At 43.5% G+C, this 20,693-nt stretch overlaps 1 protein-coding gene and 1 pseudogene across 5 annotated transcripts in view; both read right to left on the reverse strand.

The window, feature by feature from the left end:
• The window catches only part of DENND2A (DENN domain containing 2A), a 150,402-nt gene that overhangs the window by 104,557 nt on the left and 25,152 nt on the right, over positions 1-20,693 (reverse strand). The window contains exon 1 of one of the 5 annotated variants that reach the window (XM_056517580.1): positions 19,410-19,566. The exons of 2 other annotated variants lie outside the window; for them this stretch is intronic. The gene's annotated coding sequence lies outside the window, so the exon portion shown is untranslated. Of the gene's footprint in view, positions 1-5,922; positions 6,008-19,228; positions 19,370-19,409; positions 19,567-20,693 lie in introns of those variants that run through there. 2 more of the 5 variants (XM_056517578.1, XM_056517579.1) reach the window with 2 other exon arrangements.
• LOC130267899 (U2 spliceosomal RNA) lies at positions 11,251-11,343 on the reverse strand (annotated as a pseudogene).

Here is a 20,693-nt window from a genome sequence, read left to right on the forward strand (position 1 = left end):
TTGAACCACCTGTCGCTATAATGGGCCATTCTCAGGTATACATTTTTGTCCACAGAACACCCCTTAAATATAACACCCCTAAAAGTAACATAAACACACCCATTTGCAATTCAATTTGCAGAACTGTCCCATGAAAATTAGAACTGTTGGCAAGTATGCAGAGTAAAAAGAAAAAAAAATGGTACCGCAATGGGTCTAGACTTCATGCCCTAAAGTTTGAACACCTGTGAGTTAGCACTGGCATCTTACTTAAAGGGGTACTCCGCTGCTCGGCATTTGGAACAAACTGTTCTGAATTCTGGAACCGGCTCCGGGAGCTCGTGACGTCATGCCCCCTCAATGCAAGTTTATGGGAGGGTGTGTGACAGCTGTCACGCCCCCTCCCATAGACTTGCATTGAGGGGCGGGGCGTAATGGCATGAGGGGACAGGGCTATGACATCACAAGCTCCCGGCTCCAGTGTTCGGAACAGTTTGTCCCAAACCTGAGCAGCGGAGTACCCCTTTAATACATTGGCATAAATGTAGGTTAGGGGCCACCAATAGTGCAGACTCCACTTCTACACACTTTAACAGCACATGTGGCACCACCTCCTCCTAACCACAAAGGGTTAATAGGAAAATCCGCAAGGATTACCACATCTGATTGTCCAAAATAGAAACCACCTGGGAAATTTCACAATCACAAATAAAGAACGGGAAAGTGCAGATGTTTATCACTAGTCCTGAGAGGATCTACAAATGGCCGATATCACTTACTACTACTATAGCTTAAAACATACAAGACAACATTTAGCAGGGACACCAGGGGGATCCAGAGAAGCCATGTAGCAAGTGATGGTACTCAAAATATAACCTAGGTCCCATCCTCAACTGTAGGCATATGAATCAAAAAATGTGCCCCCAAAATAAATACTGACCAAAGACAAACCTCAAAACATACAGACTCAGACTAGATCCCCTAAATAAACAAAAAAGATTCCTAAACATGTGAAGACCTAGATCATCTAAATACCACAGGCCAGAACAACTTAACAAAGAAGACCCCATACCCTACTCCCTAAACAGATTCCAAACCCACTAACTAAACCATTATCAGAGACCCCATAAATACAGACTCTTTTATATAAATCTCAGGTCAGATCTCCTAAATACATACAGACCTTAGAAAAGACCATTTAAACAAATACAGACCTCAGACCAGAATCCTTTATAAAATAGACCCCAGACCAGACCCCCGAAAATACAGATTTAAGACCATACCGCCATAAAAAAATACAGACCCCTGACCAAAGTCTCTAAACAAAAATAGATGTAGATAAGACCCCTTAAAGGGATACTCCGATGCGCCAGCGTTTTGATAATTTTGTTCAGAATGCTTGGAGCGGAGGCCGTGGTATTCACGTCACAGCCACGCCCTCTTGTGACGTCACACCACACCCCCTCCATTCATGTCTATGGAAGGGGGCGTGTTGGGCAACACGCCCCCTTCCATAGACATGAATGGATGGGCGTGACATGACGTCACAAGAGGGCATGGCTGTGACATAACTGCTGCAGGAACCCCGGGTTTGATTAGCATGCCGGGTGCTGCGGGAGATTGTGGGGGGCCCAGTAGCAGGACCCCCATGATCAGACATCTTATCCCTCATCCTTTGGATAGGGGATAAAATGTCTAGCAGTGGAGTACCCCTTTAAAAACAGACCCCAGACCAGAATCCTTTATAAAATACAGACCCCACACCAGACCTCCTAAATAGATTTCAGACCATACCTCCAAAATAAATAGTCCCCAGACCAAAGTCTCCAGACAAATGATATAGATAAGACCCCCTAAAACCAGACCAGAGCCCCTGTTCAGGACGCAGGGCGTATGCATACACCCTGCATCCCGAGTCCTTAAGGACGTTGGGCGTATGGATACGACCGTGGGAATGCCGGTCCCCATTGCTAGCCGGTTGGGGACCGGACCGGGATGCCTGCTGAAATCATTCAGCAGGCATCCTGGCACATCGCCGAGGGGGGTCGTGAGACCCCCCCCATGTCAGCGATCGCAGGAAATCGCATGTCAATTCAGACATGCGATTTTCTGCTATTCCGGGCTGATCGGGTCTCTGGTGACCCGATCGCCCAGAAAATAGGGATGATCGGAGCTGTCAGTGACAGCCCCGATCATCCTGAGGGATAGGAGAGAGGTTGCAATGCTGCAGCCTCCTCCTATCCCCTGCCATTAGTCAGCAATGAGTGCTGACCAATGGAAGTTGAAGACGGGGGGGGTTGCCATGGAAACCCCCCGCTCTGCCCACCCATGGATGTCGGGCAGAATGGGGGGAGAAGATGGCGGAAGGTACCTGGGGAGAAGATGCGGTGGGGAGCGCCGATAGTCGGTGACATCAGCGGAGATCAGCGGCGCAGGTAGGGAGGCGACGGCGTGGAGCTTCAAGGAAGGTGGCAGTAAAGCATTCTTTACTGCTGCATTCCTAGTGGTTGCCAAACTGCAACACCCAGCATGCCCAGACAGCCAAAGGCTGTCTGGGCATGCTGGGAGTTGTAGTTTTGCAACATCTGGAGGGTCACAGTTTGGAGACCACTATTACAGTGGTGCCCAAACGATAGCCCTCCAGATGTTGCAAAACTACAACTCTCAGCATGGCTAGACTGCCCAGGCATGCAGGGAGTTGTAGTTCTGTAACATCTGTCCCTTCAGATTTTGCAATTTTCATGAAAAATTTTTAAATTGCTGCTATACTTTGAAGCCCTCTAATTTAAAAAAAAAGTTAAAATATGTCCATTTTATGATGCCAACATAAAGTAGACATATTGTATTTGTGAATCAATATAAAATGTATTTGGAATATCCATTTTCAAAGAGTTTCAAAGTTAGAAAAATGCTAAATGTTCTAAATTTTCATGAAATTTGCAAGGATGCAAGTAATGACAAAAATTTACCACTAAAATAAAGTAGAATATGTCACGAAAAAGCAATCTCAGAATCAGAATATTTGGTAAAAGCATCTTAGAGTTATTAATGCTTAAAGTGACAGTGGTCAGAATTGCAAAAAATGGCTCCGCCCTTTAGGTGAAAATGAGCTGCGTCCTTAAGGGGTTAAATACAGACCCAAGACCAGACCCCTAAATAAACACAGTTAACGAGACAACCTAGACACAGACCGTTTGTATCCAAATTATGTAGCTATACAAAGACTAGACTCCTTAAACAAATACAGACCCAATACCAGGACTCTTTAATAAAAACAGACTCCAGTTCAGACTCCTTAAATACAAACTCCACATCAGACCTCCAAAATAAATGCAGACAGCAGACCAGAGCACATAAGAAAAAGCAGATCCCAGACTAGACCTCCAACTCAATAGAGGCCCCAGACCAGAACGCCAAACACAGATCCAAGACCCTTTTTGTACAAACCCCTAAAAAAAAAAAAAAAAAAAAAAAGACCAAACACCTACTGAAGACCAGATTTCCCAAGTGATCTCCTAAACTAATACGGATCCTTTACCAACCCCACCCATTCCACACAGGAACACCCTTTAAATTGGCATGACACAATCTATTTTAATGCTCCTTGTCCTGATATATGTATGGGGCATAAATCCAAAATAATGGTACCGCAATGGGTCTTACCTTCAGGCCTTAGGGCAAAATCACAGTCTACCCTGAGGTTCTAAATGTATGAAAATATAAGGCAGGGTTAAAAATTTAAAGCAACTATTTGGTTGGGCTGTCACAGTCCATCACCCAACGTTCCTACTTAAAATCCCTCTGATATTCCATCTGCTGCGGAGAATCATGGGAAAGGCAAAAATGCAATAAACTTTGAAGAGTCAACGTATGAACCACCGATTGTCTGAAGATCCTCCACCACAATCTTCTCGCCCGCCGATGCAGCGCTCCTTGGTTTCTCTTCCCATCGTATAACTCAAAACATATGATTTACTAGGCAGCCTGTGGTTACTACGCAAGCCACGGAGTGACCTCAGAGCGCCAGTCCGTGCACATGACACCATGTGTAAAGCCGTCAGGGCTGGGAACCTCTAAATGTAAGGGGAAACCTTATTAGAAGAGGAAACTAACCAGCCTGCCATATGGCCGGGGGCTGCCAGCTGAACCATCAAACTAGATGAGGCACCAGACTGAGCATAAAGAGGGACCACGTGGTGGGGGGTACCGCAAACCTACTGCCCTAACCTTACCAACCATTCCTAACCGCAACTAGGTGGACACACTTATCTCCACATGCAGTGTAGTATAATGCAATCTATTATTCCCCAGTCAGCTGACTGCTGGGGCCACGGCCCTGTCATCGTTTACCAGGTATAGCGCCATACTTTCTCTAGTGGCTGTCCCTGGTATTGCAGTCCCATTCAAATGGATATAGCATGGCTGCAGTATCAGGTACAGCGCTGGATCGCACAACAAACCAGGTACAGCAGGGACGATTGTTCCATACGGAAGATCACCGATCCTGTCCATTTTTTTCCGTGCACTATTTAAAAGGGTACTCCGCTGACCACAGTGCTCTCTGCTGACACCTCTGTCCATAGCAGGATAGGTTTGCTATGGGGATTTGCTCCTACTCTTGACAGTTCCTAAAATGGACAGAGGTGTGAGCAGAGAGCACTGTGGTCAGACAGAAAGAAAATTCAAAAAGAAAAGAACATCCTGTGGAGCATACAGCAACTCATAAATACTGGAAGGATCAAGATTTTTTTTATCAAAGTAATTTACAAATCTATTTAACTTTCTGGCACCAGTTAATTTAAAAAAAAATAATTTCAGCAGAGTACCCCTTTAATATGGTTACAGATTAACCGGATCTGGCCATAACAGATCACATCACTGGTTCTCGATCACCAAGCGTGAAAAAATGCGGAAACCGTATCCGATGACTTCTGATAGAACATTACTGATACCCAATGGCGTCCGAAGTCTGACCCCTGTCCTATGATGTCATCCGGCGGACTGCATGTGTCTTTTTATAGCAAAATACGGAAACAAATTTAATTGTCTAAGTTATCATTTGGAAAGTCTATTAATTTAAAGGAACATTCCAGGTACAAGTCATTCACTGTCTTAGGCCTAATGCATAGCCAGAGGGGGCGGAGCATGATTTGGATATCACCAGAGACAATCTGTGTCATGCTCCGCCCCCTCGGACCCTGCACTTGGCAGAACATTGTGTAGTGATCCTTTAAGTGCCACAGTTTGAGACCATTGCTTTATACTGCGCCCCAGTATTGTCTTGTAGAACAATTGCCCAATGTAGTCAATTCCTGAGATGATAGATAGACATGAGAGAGATAGATATGAGATAGTTAGATAGACAGATATGAGATAGATAGATAGAAAGATATGAGATAGATAGATAGAAAGATATGAGATAGATAGATAGACAGATATGAGATAGATAGATAGAAAGATATGAGATAGACAGATATGAGATAGATAGATAGAGATATGAGATAGATAGATAGATAGATAGATAGATAGATACAGATATGAGATGGATAGATAGATACAGATATGAGATGGATAGATAGATACAGATATGAGATGGATAGATAGACAGATATGAGATAGACAGATATGAGATAGACAGATATGAGATAGACAGATATGAGATAGACAGATATGAGACAGATATGAGACAGATATGAGATAGATATATATGAGATAGATAAGTTATATGAAATACATCAAACAGATTGGCAGATATATAAGATTAGATAGGATATGTTCCTAGACAGAAATTCATGTGCAGAAACATGTTGGGGGTTGTAGTAGAAGAGCAGGGTTTGTCCCTGTCCTGAATATTAACCCTTTACATTACGGACAAATTTCGAGCCAGCAATAATAAAGATACACTAACAATAAGCACCATCGAGGAGGCGCAGATTCCTCTACCTGATTGTTTTAGTCTCTTGTTTCTGGATTCCTGGGTCCCCAGGAATGCGCAGTCGGCTCGCAGCATCAGATTACCACCTTCCAGCTTTAACGAGAAAAAAAAAAATAGAAGAACAACCTATATTTTGGCCTAAATTTATTGCACCCCCCTCTTCATCTCCGTTCCTGGAAGAGATTTGGCCTTGGTTGGGTTTTCCACTTGGGACACAAGTTCTTGGAAAACCTGCAGGTCTTCAATCAGTCCTCAAAACAGATCCAGATTTTTTTCACAGGAATCGGAGCGGGGGGAGGGCAGGGGGCGTTTAACCTCTTATAGCCCAGCACCTTGATCGGCTGCAGCACAACTTATCTATCCACACGACCAACACTGTGATTACACAGGATTATTGTGCGTCCATGTTAGTCTATGGCCTCGCAACCACTCAAAAATTCTAACTGATTGGTTGAGATTTTTCCACTCTAATGGCGGCCATATTGGTTGTTACCCAGCTTTCCCAGAGACAGAATTAAAGAAGAGCTGAATACCTTAAAATGCGACAGAAGAAGTTATAAGGGTTATGCTGCAAATATAATTTATCACCTATCCTGATTGGTAGGGGCTCGACTGCTAGGACACCCACTGATCGCGAGAACGGGGGTCCCTTCTCCTGTTGTAAATGGAGTGGCAGTCGAACATGTGTTGAGCAGAAGATAGCCCGTTAAGCATACGCACGGCCACTCTATTCACTTGCTTTAGAACTGCAGAAGATAGCCAGTTGAGCATACGCAGTCATTATATTCACTCTCTATTCTATCAAAATGATAGCCCGTGGAGCATACGCACTGCCCCTCTATTCAGTTGCTTTACCACTGCAGAAGAAAGCCTGTTGAGCATACGCATTGTGGCAGAACACATGCTCAACTGATCTTCTGCAGTCCCATAAAGAGTGTATAGAGCAGCAGTACGTATGCTCAGGCTTTCTTCTGCAGTCCCATAGAAAATGAATGGAGCAGCAGTGCGTACGCTCAACCAGCTATCTTCTGCAGTCCCAGAGCTAATAAATAGAGTGGCAGAACACATGCTCAACCGACTATTTATTAGCTCTGGGACTGCAGAATATAGCTGGTTGAGCATACGCACTGCCGCTCTATTGACTCTTTATGGGTCTGCAGAAGATAGCCAGTTGAGCATGTGTTCTGCCACTTATTTATTAGCTATGGGACTGCAGAAGATAGCTGGTTGAGCATACGTACTGCTGCTCTATTGACTCTTTATGGGTCTGCAGAAGATAGTCTGATAAGCATAGGCACTGACGCTCTATTCACTCTTCATGGGTCTGTAGAAGATAGCCAATTGAGCATGTGTTCTGCTACCTACTCATTTATTAGCAATAGGACTGCAGAAGAAAGCCTGTTGAGCATACGTACTGCCACTCTATTCACTCTCTATGGTACTGCAAGCAGATAGCCCGTTGAGCATACGCACTGCTGTTCCATTCACTCTCTAGGATACTGCAATAAGATAGCCGTTAAGCATACGCACTGCTGTTCCATTCATTCTCTATGATACTGCAATAAGATAGCCGTTAAGCATACGCACTGCTGTTCCATTCACTCTCTATGGTACTGCAAGAAAATAGCCCGTTGAGCATTCACTTGCACGTGCGCAGCCAGTCTATTCACCCCTTTAAGATAGGCGAGCACTTAGCCATATTCGTCAATCCCATAGTAAGTTAGTGGAGCAGCAGAGCGCATACTCGACCCCCACTCCTTTAGAATGATCAGTGGACACTACCACCGATCACTTTGTCACCTATCCCGTGAATAGGAGATAAACCATAATCTTGGGATTAACCCTTTAACTCGGGGTGACTATAGTGATACTCTGGGCAAAAGTTAACATCAAAATGGCCAAAAACGTACATGATTTCAGTCCATTCAGAGGAACTGTGTGAGTCTTACGGCAGGCCAATCATGTAGAGGCTTTTCTGGGAACCTGTATAGGAAATAACCTTCACCCTACAGTCCACTCGTACTATAGGACCAACTTTAAAAGGGGTTATCCAGGAAAATTTTTATATATCTCAACTGGCTCGAGAAAGTTAAATAGATTTGTAAATTACTTCTATTAAAAAAATCTTAATCCCTTCAGTACTTATGAGCTTCTGAAGTTAAGGTTGTTCTTTTCTGTCTAAGTGCTCTCTGATGTCACGTGTCTCTGGAATTGCCCAGTTTAGAAGCAAATCCCCATAGCAAACCTCTTCTAAACTGGGCGTTTCCCGAGACACGTGTCATCAGAGAGCACTTAGACAGAAACGAACAACCTTAACTTCGGAAGCTCATTAGTACTGAAAGGATTAAGATTTTTTAATAGAAGTAATTTACAAATCTGTTTAACTTTCTGGAGCCAGTTGATATATATATATATATATATATAGATATATATATATATATATATATATATATATATATATATATATATATATAAGTTTTTCCTGGAATACCCCTTTAAAAGAGGACCTCTTCCCTCTCCTGATAGGTCTCTTTTGGTAAATAACTGTATTTTCCCCTCTGTTATTCCTCCTGGAAATGTATGAATAAATTGACCACTGGGTGTTACCACTCCCTTGCAAGGATACACTTATTTGTCATTACACAGTCTGATCCTGTACAACAGTGGTCTCCAAGCTGCAGACCTCCAGCTGTTGCAAAGCTACAACTCCTAGCATGCCCGGACAGCCAACGGCTGTCCGGGAATGCTGGGAGTTGTAGTTTTGCAACAGCTGGAGGACTACCGTTTTGAGACCACTGCCATATAATCACTGTATATTGTCAAAATGCTAAATTTCCAAGAGGTGTAACAGAGGAACATATTGTTACAAATCTATTTGACCAAGGGGGAAGTACCAGAAGATAATAAGCGTGACGATTCTCTGTCACTGCGTACCGCTGACTTGCTATTGTCATGATCGCTTCCTCCTCGGCGCCTCTTTTTTCCAGCTCTCTTCCTGCTCCGATTATCTGGGGGCCGCACGCCCTATTGTCTCGTGATAATTGTTTGCCCGTTGCTACAAACCCAGCGACACATTCGCTATACGGCATCAAATTGCGGCACAACACAGAATTTAGCGCAAGAGACCGTGAAGCGGCGGCGGGCCGTTCTTTACAGAGGCGCCATACATATCTGTATAGGCTTGAAGAGCATGGCAGACATCACACAGCTTTCCCAGACTCCTGAATGACAAATCTGCACTAGTCGTATTTCGCCACTGCCACGTCACTGCGCAGCTGAAATCATATTTGCCATTCAGGGTTATGGGTAAGCTGAGCGTCAATCATTGTAGGAGCTGTGATGTAACAAGTACTGGTTGTCACACAGCTTTCTCAGGCTCCTGAAAGGCAAATAGGCAGTAATCAATCATACTCACACTCTCATATTCCTATATTACTTGCCATTCGGGAGTATGGGAGTATTGGAAAGGTGGGTGTTAACCCCTAAGCCCTAAGAGAGTTATGCATATTAGTTGTTGCATCGTTTTGTCCTGCTCTTCAAAAACCATATTCCTAGTCCTGGTCTGTTGAAATATGAAAACTTGCCATTCAGGAGTATGGGAAAGCTGGGTCTTTGGAATTGTTATGTTCAACATATATGGCTTTCTTAGACACCTGAATGGCATAATCTGCAATAACAGTATCCCTCCCCCCCCCAGTCTTTGTAAAATGTAGTTGCCTTTCAGGAGTGTGGGAAAGCTGGGTGCCAGCCCTTAAGGGAGTTGCAATGTCAAATCTGTTGGTTGTCACAAAGCTTTCTTTTAGATTCCGGAATGGCAAATCTGCAATAACCATATTCCAAACCCCTGTCAACATAATTTATGCATAGTTGCCTTTCAGGATTATGGGAAAGCTGGATGTTCACCTCAAGCAAGAGCTTTAGTGTTAGTTTTCTCACACAGCTTTCTTAGGCTTCTGAATGGCAAATACACAGTAATCATATCTACATTCTCATATTTCTACATTACTTAGGGAGATTTGCCATTTAGGAGTATGGGAAAGCTGAGTGTTCACCTCATGTGGAAAAGTCGGGTACCAACCAATAAAGGAGCTCTAATGTCAGATTGTCAAACGTACTGCTGAATAGAAAATCTGCAATGACCATATTCCCACCCTCATATCTCTGTATAACTAAAGCAGATTTGTCAGAAGAGTAGGAAAGCTGGGTGGCGGCCTTTGTAAAAAAAAAAAAAAAAAAATTGTATGTGTATATATATATATATATATATATATATATATATATATACATACATACATACATACATACAATGTCCAATAAATTTGTTGTTACATGGCTTTGCTAGACTCTAAAATGGCAAGTCTGCAGTAATGATATCCCTTTTCTCATATTCCTTCATAACCCAGGGTGATATGCTATTCAACAATATGGAAAAGCTGGGTGTCAGACACTAAGGTAGTTATAATTTAGATCAAATGGGTTGTCACACAGCTTTTCCCAGGCTCCTGAATGCAGTAAACATATCCTTGCTTTTATTTTTTTTATCTAAAGCCGTGGAACGTGCTTTCGATTCACCCAAAGTGCAAGAAAAAGTGCAAACGTGTTACACTAAAAAAACGTGCACAAAGGATGCGGTCTATCGCAAGCCCTTCTCCGATAGGAGAGAGGCCCCCCAACAAACCTTACCCTTCGCCTCCGGACCAAAAGGTACCTGCGAGGTTCCAGGTTCGATGTCCCTTTTCGCCAAAGCTACTAGGGGACCACAAATGCTCCCGGCATCCCCCTTGGCGTTAGCCAAGGTATCTGCCCGCAGAGCCGATAACGGTAGGTACCCTGCCAAAGCAGGAGTACCCGGGGTGTTTGCAGGGAGGTGCGGAACCTAATGGCCACACACACCTCCCCTAGACCGCCAGGAGGGACACCCAGAAGGGCTACCGCATCCTGATAAATCCTGTGAACACACAACACGCAAAAAGTGACACAAGGAAAAAGAAATAAATAAGTGAATGTGCGCAGATATACTGCCCGGACATCCGGCCGGATCTATAAAAATTTCTCTGATCCTAGCCAGAAGGCCGGGAATCAAGAGGTGAGTGCCACAAGGTGAAGAGATTATGGTGCCCGTGCTTCAACTCAGTGAGTCTATCCTCCCAGTGAGTTTCGGCACCTCGGGGTCACCACTCCCCGAGGCACAAAAGTACCTCGGCTCTAGACCCTCTCAGCCTCATGGCGAGACCCGGAGGGAACAGGTCACATCGGGGCAGCCGTCGAGCTGATTCCTCAGAACCAGCCCCGGAAAGCCCTGGTACAACTGCCCCCTCCATGCAGCACCCATCCCCACCAGCTCCATACCGGCGTTACGGTACACCGGCACGAAAAACTGATAAGAACAGATACTACACTTGATCTTAGCCAAAAGGCCGAGAAGCCGAGAAGGAACAGCAGTGCGTATGCTTGCTTTTATACTCCTCCAATTCAGTATATATACTCCTGAATTTCAATTCAGATATATGGAAAAGCTGGGTGTCATTGTAGACCATATTGGCTGTCACACAGCTTTCCTCCCTTCCTCCACTTTGTTTTTTCTATAGAACCTAGACATCTTCCTATGGATTGTCCCACACCCGCCTATACAGATGGCTAATGTTTATAATATATTTATATTGGCTTATTCTTATTTCTTGTAATTTCTGTGGCCATTGCTTTCGGATGTGGGGTATATCCAGGGGATTGGATCTTAATTTATATTATGTTATTTTTTAGTTCACTTGTACCAAGTCCTTCTCTTTTTTCCTAATACATTAATACTATTTACCATACTTGAAGTACTTGGTTTGATATCTTAAAAATGATGATGGTATTGGTTCTATACTGTGTCCAACACTGACAAACTCGAGCACACCTAGGGTGTGACTGACAATTTATACTACCATGTGTTTTTAAATTATTGATTTATTACCATGTCTTTTATACATGTTGGTTAGTCCCTATCCCTAGAAACTTTGATTATGTATATCATTCTTCGTTTATGATATTTCACAGCTGATTTCATATGTGAGCTATTTATATTCTGTTCAGTGTTCTTTTCTTTTTTGTCTAGTGTGAACGCAGACGTCAGTCTGGCCTTTGTGTGTGGTTGTGCACCGCCCCGTCCCACTCAGGTGTTTTCACCTGGTGAGGGGGGCGGTGCCACCCACTATAAGAGCCAGACTGATCTGAGTATACCATTGTATGACTAAGGCGACCAAGGTTGCTGAAACGCGTCACTTTACTCCATGATCCGTGTTGCTGTTTGCTGTGTGTATCTACAATAAATTTCCATCTTGCATCGTGCTTTGTGCTGGACATTGTTCTACTTTTCTATTGTTCGTCCTCGTGGTGTCCGCACGAGTCCGTGCACTGAGGCGGCGGTGGAGAGCTGGATGATCTTTCTATTTCTATAATCACACAGCTTTCCGGGACATTTCTGCCCAACTTAGGGAGACTGGCCATTCAGGAATATAGAAAAGCTGGGTGTCATCCACTAAGGGAGTTATAATGGTAAATCGGTCATCACACAGCTTTCCCAGGAGTCTTAAATGGGAAAACAGCAGTAAACATATTCCTACTCTCATACGCCTTCATAACTTCCATTCAGGAATATGGAAAAGCCGTGTGTCATTGTAGAACATATTGGCTGTCACACAACTTTCCAGGACTCATGAATGGCAAAACTGCAGTAAACATATTCCTGGCCATTCAGGAATAATGAAAAGCTGGGCGTTATCCACCAAGGGAGTTAAAATGTAGAGAATGTCAGGTGGCACCCAGCAATTATTCTTTTTTCACTGTCTTTATGAAGATGAGCTGCAGTACCAGACGCGACCTATATACAAAGGTGGCGCTGTTTTTTTTAAACAAAACAAAAAAACTGCACATAGAGACCCAAAAGATAAAGCTACAGGGGACACAACCTTCCATGACTCCACGCTTGGATCGTGTGAGTCTTCACCTCAGGAAATCTATCTGTTTACCGTTATTTCGGTACATCCAGCCAATAGGAAGTCACCTTTTTGAACCCGGTGAAGTCACCGCGCTTGGCAGCCATTTCTAATTAGCGGTGAAAGGTTTGTAACATCCAGCAGATCGGATTCCATAGGGAAAAACTTGGATCTGCTTCTCATTACGTAATGTACTTCCTCTTCGGAGGAGCCGCATTAAAAGAAAATAAATAAATAAAATCACCATATATACAGTATACGGCCAAAAAGTACACGGACACCTGACCGTCACACCTGCGGAGGCCTGTGCGACATCCAAAATCCAAAGACAACATTTTGGGGAGAGAGTGCGGTCAGGCACAGACATCGGGGGGAGAAGTTCTGAAGGTGTCAGTTCGACCAGCGTTTCCTAACCAGCATTCCTCTGGCTGTTGCAAAACTACAACTACCAGCATGCCCGGACAGCCGAAGGCTGTCCGGGCATGCTGGGATTTGTAGTTTTGCAACATTTGGAGGCACTGTGGTTGAGAAACCCTTGGTTAGACACTTGAGTTCCTCCACACTGAACCCATCACTTTAATGGAACCAACAGGGGCAAACCCTGAACCCACTTGTGCTTTACACCATCACAGCTGACGCCTGGCATTGTGCATAGTGTTTTTTGACCTTGGAAATCAATATCATGAAGCTCCTGACATCATAAAAACTGATGTAGACAGTTTGGAAATTTATACTGATGCAACTGAGGATCGGTGATTTTTATAGGTCAAGTACTTGGCAGCACGCTCTGTCAGTTTGCCTGCTCTACTTCTACACACCTTCGGGATTACTTCTCAATGCCTCCACTATAGAAGATTACCACTTATATGTGAACAGGCTAACCTAAGCCATAATAAAATTTCACACATTTTTCTATACTAATGCAACTGAGGATCGAAGATTTTTATAGGGCAACCACCCGGCGAGCGCTCTGTAGGTTTGCCTGCTCTACTTCTACACACCTTGGGGATTACTCCTCAATGCCTCCACTACAGAAGATACCACTTATATGTGAACAGGCTCATCTAAGCCATCATAAAATTTCACAAATTTTTCTATACTAATGCAACTGAGGAACAGAGATTTTTATAGGGCAAGTACTCGGCGAGCGCTCTTTAAGTTTGCCTGGTCTACCACTACATGGCTGAGCGATTACTTCTTAATTCCTCCACTACAGAATATTACCGCTTAAAAGGTGCTTGGGCTCATCTAGGCCATCATAAAATTTCACAATGTTTTCTATACTGATGCAACTGAGGATCGTCGATTTTTATAGGCCAAGTACTTGGTGGCATGCTCTGTCAGTTTGCCTGGTCTACTTCTCAATTTCTCCACTACAGAATATTACAGTTTACAAGTGCTCGGGCTCATCTAGGCCATCAAAAATTTTTACAAAATAAGAAGAATCACAAGGAGAACATACAAACTCCTTGTAGATGTTGCCCTTCATAGGATTTAAACCCAGGACCCCAGTGCTGCAGAGATAATGATAACTACTGAACCAAAGACTTTTGGCAAAGGTGGCATCTAGAGATAAGTGAAGATCCTGAAATTCGGCAGTGAATCAGCTGGCAATGCGATTTGGATTCAATGAATGACTTTGCCAGGTGCAGAGGGCTGCCCAGTTAATGTAAACTGACATACAATGTATGCCTCGCTGCTCAGTACAGGGTATATACAGGTTTGGAGTCCCTCTTCAATAGGACCCATACTGCTACCAATGTCGGTCTATGGAATTTGCATATCTGTGTGCTGGATCTCACGCACCTGTTTGCAATGGGTGCGGCTAAAACACCTGGGCACAATGATTAGGTTGGGGGGGGGGGGGGGTCACAAACTTTTGGCCGTAAAGTGTAAATACAGGTGTAGGTTGAACAATTTACTACTAGAGCAGGAGGCTCTAGTGAATGACAAATAGACCTAAGGCCCACAGTTGACCAGCGGTGTACCCATCAGCTGGTGTAGACTGAACATAGCCTAATAGTAACTATATGTGGTCTGATATACCCCAATATACGTTTCATTTGCAGGCCACAAAAGCGTGATGGACCAAGTCCATGACCGTGCCATAGTATATGTCGGAATACAGTATCCTCATGAATACCAGAGGTGAAGACCTGAAACATGATGTGAATGGGGCCTAGGAAGACCAGGTTTCTATGTTTTGGGCATGATCAAGATGATGCTATGGGGAGCCCAGATGAGGTTCTTCCATACCTTCTCCATTAGCATTGTGACAAAGTGCCACCTCTCCATGGGTGGATGGAAACCACTTCTAAGATCTCATCAACCTTTTCTCTTACATGGGATAGTCGGATGTTTCAACATAGAACAATCCGTACCAGGGAGTCCCCATTTTTTTTCGATGGAAGCCTCACAGAACACTCATACACTCTATGATTGGTGTTGAAAATCTGCAAAGTCACCATGTTGACCGAGTGCTCTGGATGTCTTCGAGTCTTGACCTAAGAACCCAGGGCAGGTTTCCATCTACTCTCTCTGAGTAGATGGAAACCTCTCCTAAGGTCTTCCCAACCTTCTCTCCTACAGGGGATGGTCAACATGGAACAATCAGTCCCTGACTTGTTTTGTTCTATAGAGGTCTCACGTAACACTTGTTCACTCCATGATTGGTGTTGACCATCTGTAAAGTCACCATGTGGACTGAATGCTCTAGATCTTCCTGGGTTTGGACCTAAGAACCCAGGGCAGGTGCCACCTCTCCATGAGTAGATGGAAAACACTCTTAAGGTCTCACAACCTTCTTTCATACAACGAATGGTCAGTATGAAGTTTCAACAGGAAACAATGAGTACCAGGGGGTCCCAACTTGTTTTGTTCTATGGAGCCCTCACTTAACACTCGTTTACTCCATGACTGGTGTTGACCATCTGTAAAGTCACCATGTTGAGTGCTCTGGATCTTTTTGAGTTTGAACCTAAGAACTCAGGGCAGGTGCCACCTCTCCATGGGTAGATGGAAACTACTCCTAAGATATCACCAACCTTCTTAGCTACAAGGGAAGTTTCAACATAGACAATCCATACCAGGGGGTCCCCAACTTGTCTTGTTCTATGGAGCCCTCACTTAACACTCGTTCACTCCATGACTGGTGTTGACGATCTGTAAAGGCAACATGTTGAGTGTTCTGGATCTTCTTGAGTTTAAACCCAAAAACCCAGGGCAGGTGCCACCTCTCCTTTCAACATTGCACAATCAGTACCGGGGGGTCCCTGACTTGTTTTGTCCTATGGAGCCTCCCTTAACACTATGATTGGTGATGACCAACTGTAGCATCACCATGTTGACTGAGTGCTTCTTGAGTTTGGACCTACAAACCCAGGACTGCCTCTAGATGGCAGGGTCACAATGGGCCTTCTCTTTACTCTGTAGACTATATCAATCCAGATCGATATGGACCCACCCATGCCAAATGGCCCAGACTCCTGCCAAGGGTTACTGGGTCATAAATCCTCTTGACCTTAACCAAAAACTATTTTGGAAGAAGGTCTTCCCGAACGTGACTTTTGCAACATCTCGAGTGGGTCCTGATCCCCAATTTCCAGATTTTTGGAAGTTATTATCCACTATGGTGGCTGTCAGCTCCCATGTAGCTTGTCGCTGTCACCCTCAAACTCCCAGTAGGTAAATTTGACCGATTCTATAGCCACATGGTGGTGCCGGATGTAAAACTTCTGGGTGGCAAATTTGACCGATCCTGTAGCCATATGGTAGTCGTGAATGTACCAACAAATGTGCTAATTCAGGAGTCTGGGTGATATCGGAGCCGTAAGTGGTCGCATGGAATAGAATTTTGTTTTTTTTCTCGAACACGTTTTTATTGGAACTGGGTAATGGTGACAAAGGCAAAAAAATAGAAGTTGAACTGAGGCGAAGGTTAGAGAAGTGAGCCAAAATATATATCCACAGCCTGTCTGCCAGGGGATTATAGGGCCGGCCACAAAAACACTCAATCTACCGGCAGGAAGTTCTCTGGCGTCATTGGCCGGTTAAGAAGAAGAGAGTCCCGTAAACTGTACGCAGGAACAATGCTGAGCATTTCAGGTAGTGTCCAACGAGACTCACAACTTAAAGGGAAACACATAGAACGAATTGAATTAAGAGAAGATCCCTACTGAACGCAACAGAGTTCTCTCTGTAGGACTAAATGCAACCACCATCTTGAAAAACTACAACTCCCAGCATGCCCGGACAGCCTTCGGCTGTCAGGGCATGCTGGAAGTTGTAGTTTTGCAATAGCTGAAGGCACACTTGTTGAAAAACACTGCTATTGATACATATGAACGTACATGTTGTATTCAGAGTGATATCCATTCAAGACAATGGAACAGCGCCACCTAGTGGCTAAATTATTGTGAAAATAATCAGAATCCAAAACACAGATACAGTCTTCATCCAATGCCAACAACCCGGCATCAAAGTAAAGCAAGTAAAATTAAGCCTGATTTAGTTGTCAGATGTAGCAGAGCTGAGATTGTCAGATGTAGATGATATGAGAGATTGTCAGATATAGTCACACTGAGAGTGTACAATAGGGCAGGTTTAAGATGATCAGACGGAAGAAAGTTGACATTGGGACAGATAAAGGCCTGTCAGATGTAGCAGAGCCGAGATGGTCAGTTGGGACAGATAAAGGCCTGTCAGGTGTAGCAGAGCTGAGATGGTCAGTTGGGATAAAGGCCTGTTAGATGTAGCAGAGTTATGATTGTCAGTTGGGATAGATAAAGGCCTGTTAGATGTAGCAGAGCTGAGATGGTCAGTTGGAATAGATAAAGGCCTGTTAGATGTAGCAGAGCTGAGATGATCAGTTGGGATAAAGGCCTGTTAGATATAGCAGAGCTGAGATGGTCAGTTGGGATAGATAAAGGCATGTTAGATGTAGCAGAGCTGAGATTGTCACATGAAACAGATCTAAGGCTGTCAAAATGTAACAGAACTAAAATATGCAATCGTGCAGATTATCGTGTATAAATGTGAGATGTAGCAGAGCTGAGACAAATGACATATAAGCTATACCAATGTAGAGCTGAGATGTGCAATGGAACAGCATACATGCGACTGTTAGACGTAACAGAGCAGAGATTATCAGACGTAGCAGAGCTGGGACACTTGGTAGTTATGTGTCAGATGTCTTAGAGCTGGGACTGACAATGTAACAAATAGAACACAGCCAGATGTAGCAGAGCCGAGATGTCTAACGGAGCAGCAGATATAAGAATGACAGATGATGGAGCAGGGCAGATATAAAACTTTCAGATGTAGCAGTGCAGAGGCAGTCAAATAGAGAAGATATATGACTGTCAGATGTAGCAGAGTCAAGATTGTCTGCCGGACCAGATGTAAAATGTCTGATCGAATGACGAAGCAATAAGACTTTCAAATGTAGCAGATATAATAAAGTCAGGTGTAGCAGAGCGGAGTATGTCTGATGGATCAGATGTAAAATATTTGACCGAAGGAAATATAAAACTTTTCAGATGTTGCAAATATAAGACTGTCAGGTGTAGCAGAGCTGAGACTGTAGAATGTTAGAAGACTTTCAGATGAGGCAGATACAAGACAGTTGGGTGTAGTAGAGCTGAGCTTGTCTAATGAACCAGATGTAAAATGTCAGATGTAATGACAAAGCTATAAGACTTTTAAATGTAGCAAATATAATACAGTCAGGGGTAGCAGAGCTGAGACTGTCTTATGGTCCAGATGTAAAACGTCAGAATAAAGTAAAAAGATTTAAAAGAAAAAAACTTTCAGAAAAGTAGCAGATATAAGACAGTCAGGTATAGCAGAGCTTAGCTTGTATGATGGACCAAATGCAAAAGGTCAGATCGAATGAAGAAGATGTAATACTATTAGGTGTAGCAGAGCCGAGCCGGTAAAACCTCATTTCCAATGACCAAGATATAAGACTTTCAGATGTAGCAGACATAAGACTGTTTGGTGTAGCAGTGCTGAGCTTGTCTGATGTCCCAGATGTAAAACCTCAGTAAAGTCGAACAGAAATAGCAAGACGTAGCGGATATAGCTTATCTTAAATGTAGCAGAGCTGAGATTATCCAAGCCTGTCCAGTGCTGATTTTGTAATTCGATGACACATACACAACCCATAACGCCATCCAGCTGTTGCAAAACTACAACTCCCAGCATGCCCGGACAGCCTTCGGCTGTCCGGGCATGCTGGGAGTTGTAGTTTTGCAACAGCTGGAGGTCCACGGTTGGGAGAGTGACACAAATACAGAACCACAGGATGCGACCCCCTCATATCAGACCCCAGAAATACCTCTGTTATAACCCAGGGAGCCGCTCCATTCTCTTCCTCCCTCATCTTGTGTAACTTGAGAAAATAGCAGGGATCGGAGTAAGCATCTGGATCCATCCCCCCCTCCTCCTCCTCCACCTCCTCTTCTCTTTTGTTAAACTTCCAAATCCTCTTAGAAGACGAAAAAAACTTTTCCTCTTACGCTCTTCTTTTGCTTCTCCTTCTTCTTCAGAGGAAGAAGTTTGCAGGGTCCCTACAGCTCCCCAGCTGCCTCCCCTCCTCCATACATCCTGTAGCCTTTATTTCCCTGTTGATAATGGAGATTTTTTTCCCCCCCTATACGATTGCTGGAAATTCTTCTGCTCTCTTCTCCCTCTGTCTCTTTGGAGTTTCTCTGTTTCCTCCTCTCTCTCCTCCTCCTCCTCCTCCTCCTGCTTCCCACCCTGCAGGCCTGACCCATTCTGACTTCTTCATCTGCAGCTGGCTGGGGAAAGGTTCTATCTCTATGGCAACCGGTAGCCCCCTGAATACAGGATGGGCCTTCCAGTGGTAGGGTTAGGACGTAGAGATATTAACCATTTTGTTTCCAAGAGGAAGGAGGGGGGGATGACCCTGCGGAAAATACAATCTGGGTCATCCCCAGGATGGAGGAGATAATGGTAATTTTTGTAACCCCTGCCGGGGTCTGAAGAAGCATAGGGGCATTTATCCAAAGCAGAGTTCAATAGTCAATAGGCACGCAATGGAGATGTAAGCTCATTGCCAAACAATAATAATAATTAAAAAAAATGTACTAAACAATTCTGAAAACCAAAATAATTTCAAAACTTTATTTTAAACCAAAAAGCAGAAGAAGAAAAAAAAAAAAAAAGAGGAAAAAAAAAAAAAAAAGAAGAAAAATTGTGTGACAAAAAAATATAAAAATAAATTAAAGTTTGAATAAAAAAATTTAAAAATAAAAAGTTTTGGAAGAAATTTTACAAAAATAAAAATCTGAAGAAAAGATAATCAATAAATGTATATAAAAAATAAAAAAAAAGGTGGGACAGGACGGAGGGAAACTAGTTGAAAGAAAAGTTTATGAAAAAATGTATTACAAGATTCTGCAACGTTCTATGATATTGCTTCTGCATCACTAGAGTAATACAGCTACTCCGCAAAATGTATTTCAATAAAAAAAATAATTTTATAAAAATAAAAAAGGGTAAAAAGAAATAAAAACACATTAGAATGATAGAAAAAAATTATATTGTTTAATAACTGGATTCAGAAAGAAAATTATAATAAAAAAAACATAAAAAAGTACCGTATATACTCGAGTATAAGCCGAGTTTTTCAGCACGATTTTTCGTGCTGAAAACACCCCCCTCGGCTTATACTCGAGTGAACTCCCCCACCCGCAGTGGTCTTCAACCTGCGGACTTCCAGAGGTTTCAAAACTACAACTCCCAGCAAGCCAGGGCAGCCATCGGCTGTCCGGGGTTGC

Source organism: Hyla sarda, chromosome 4, assembly GCF_029499605.1.
Source record: "Hyla sarda isolate aHylSar1 chromosome 4, aHylSar1.hap1, whole genome shotgun sequence".
In the NCBI taxonomy this organism is placed as follows: domain Eukaryota; kingdom Metazoa; phylum Chordata; class Amphibia; order Anura; family Hylidae; genus Hyla; species Hyla sarda.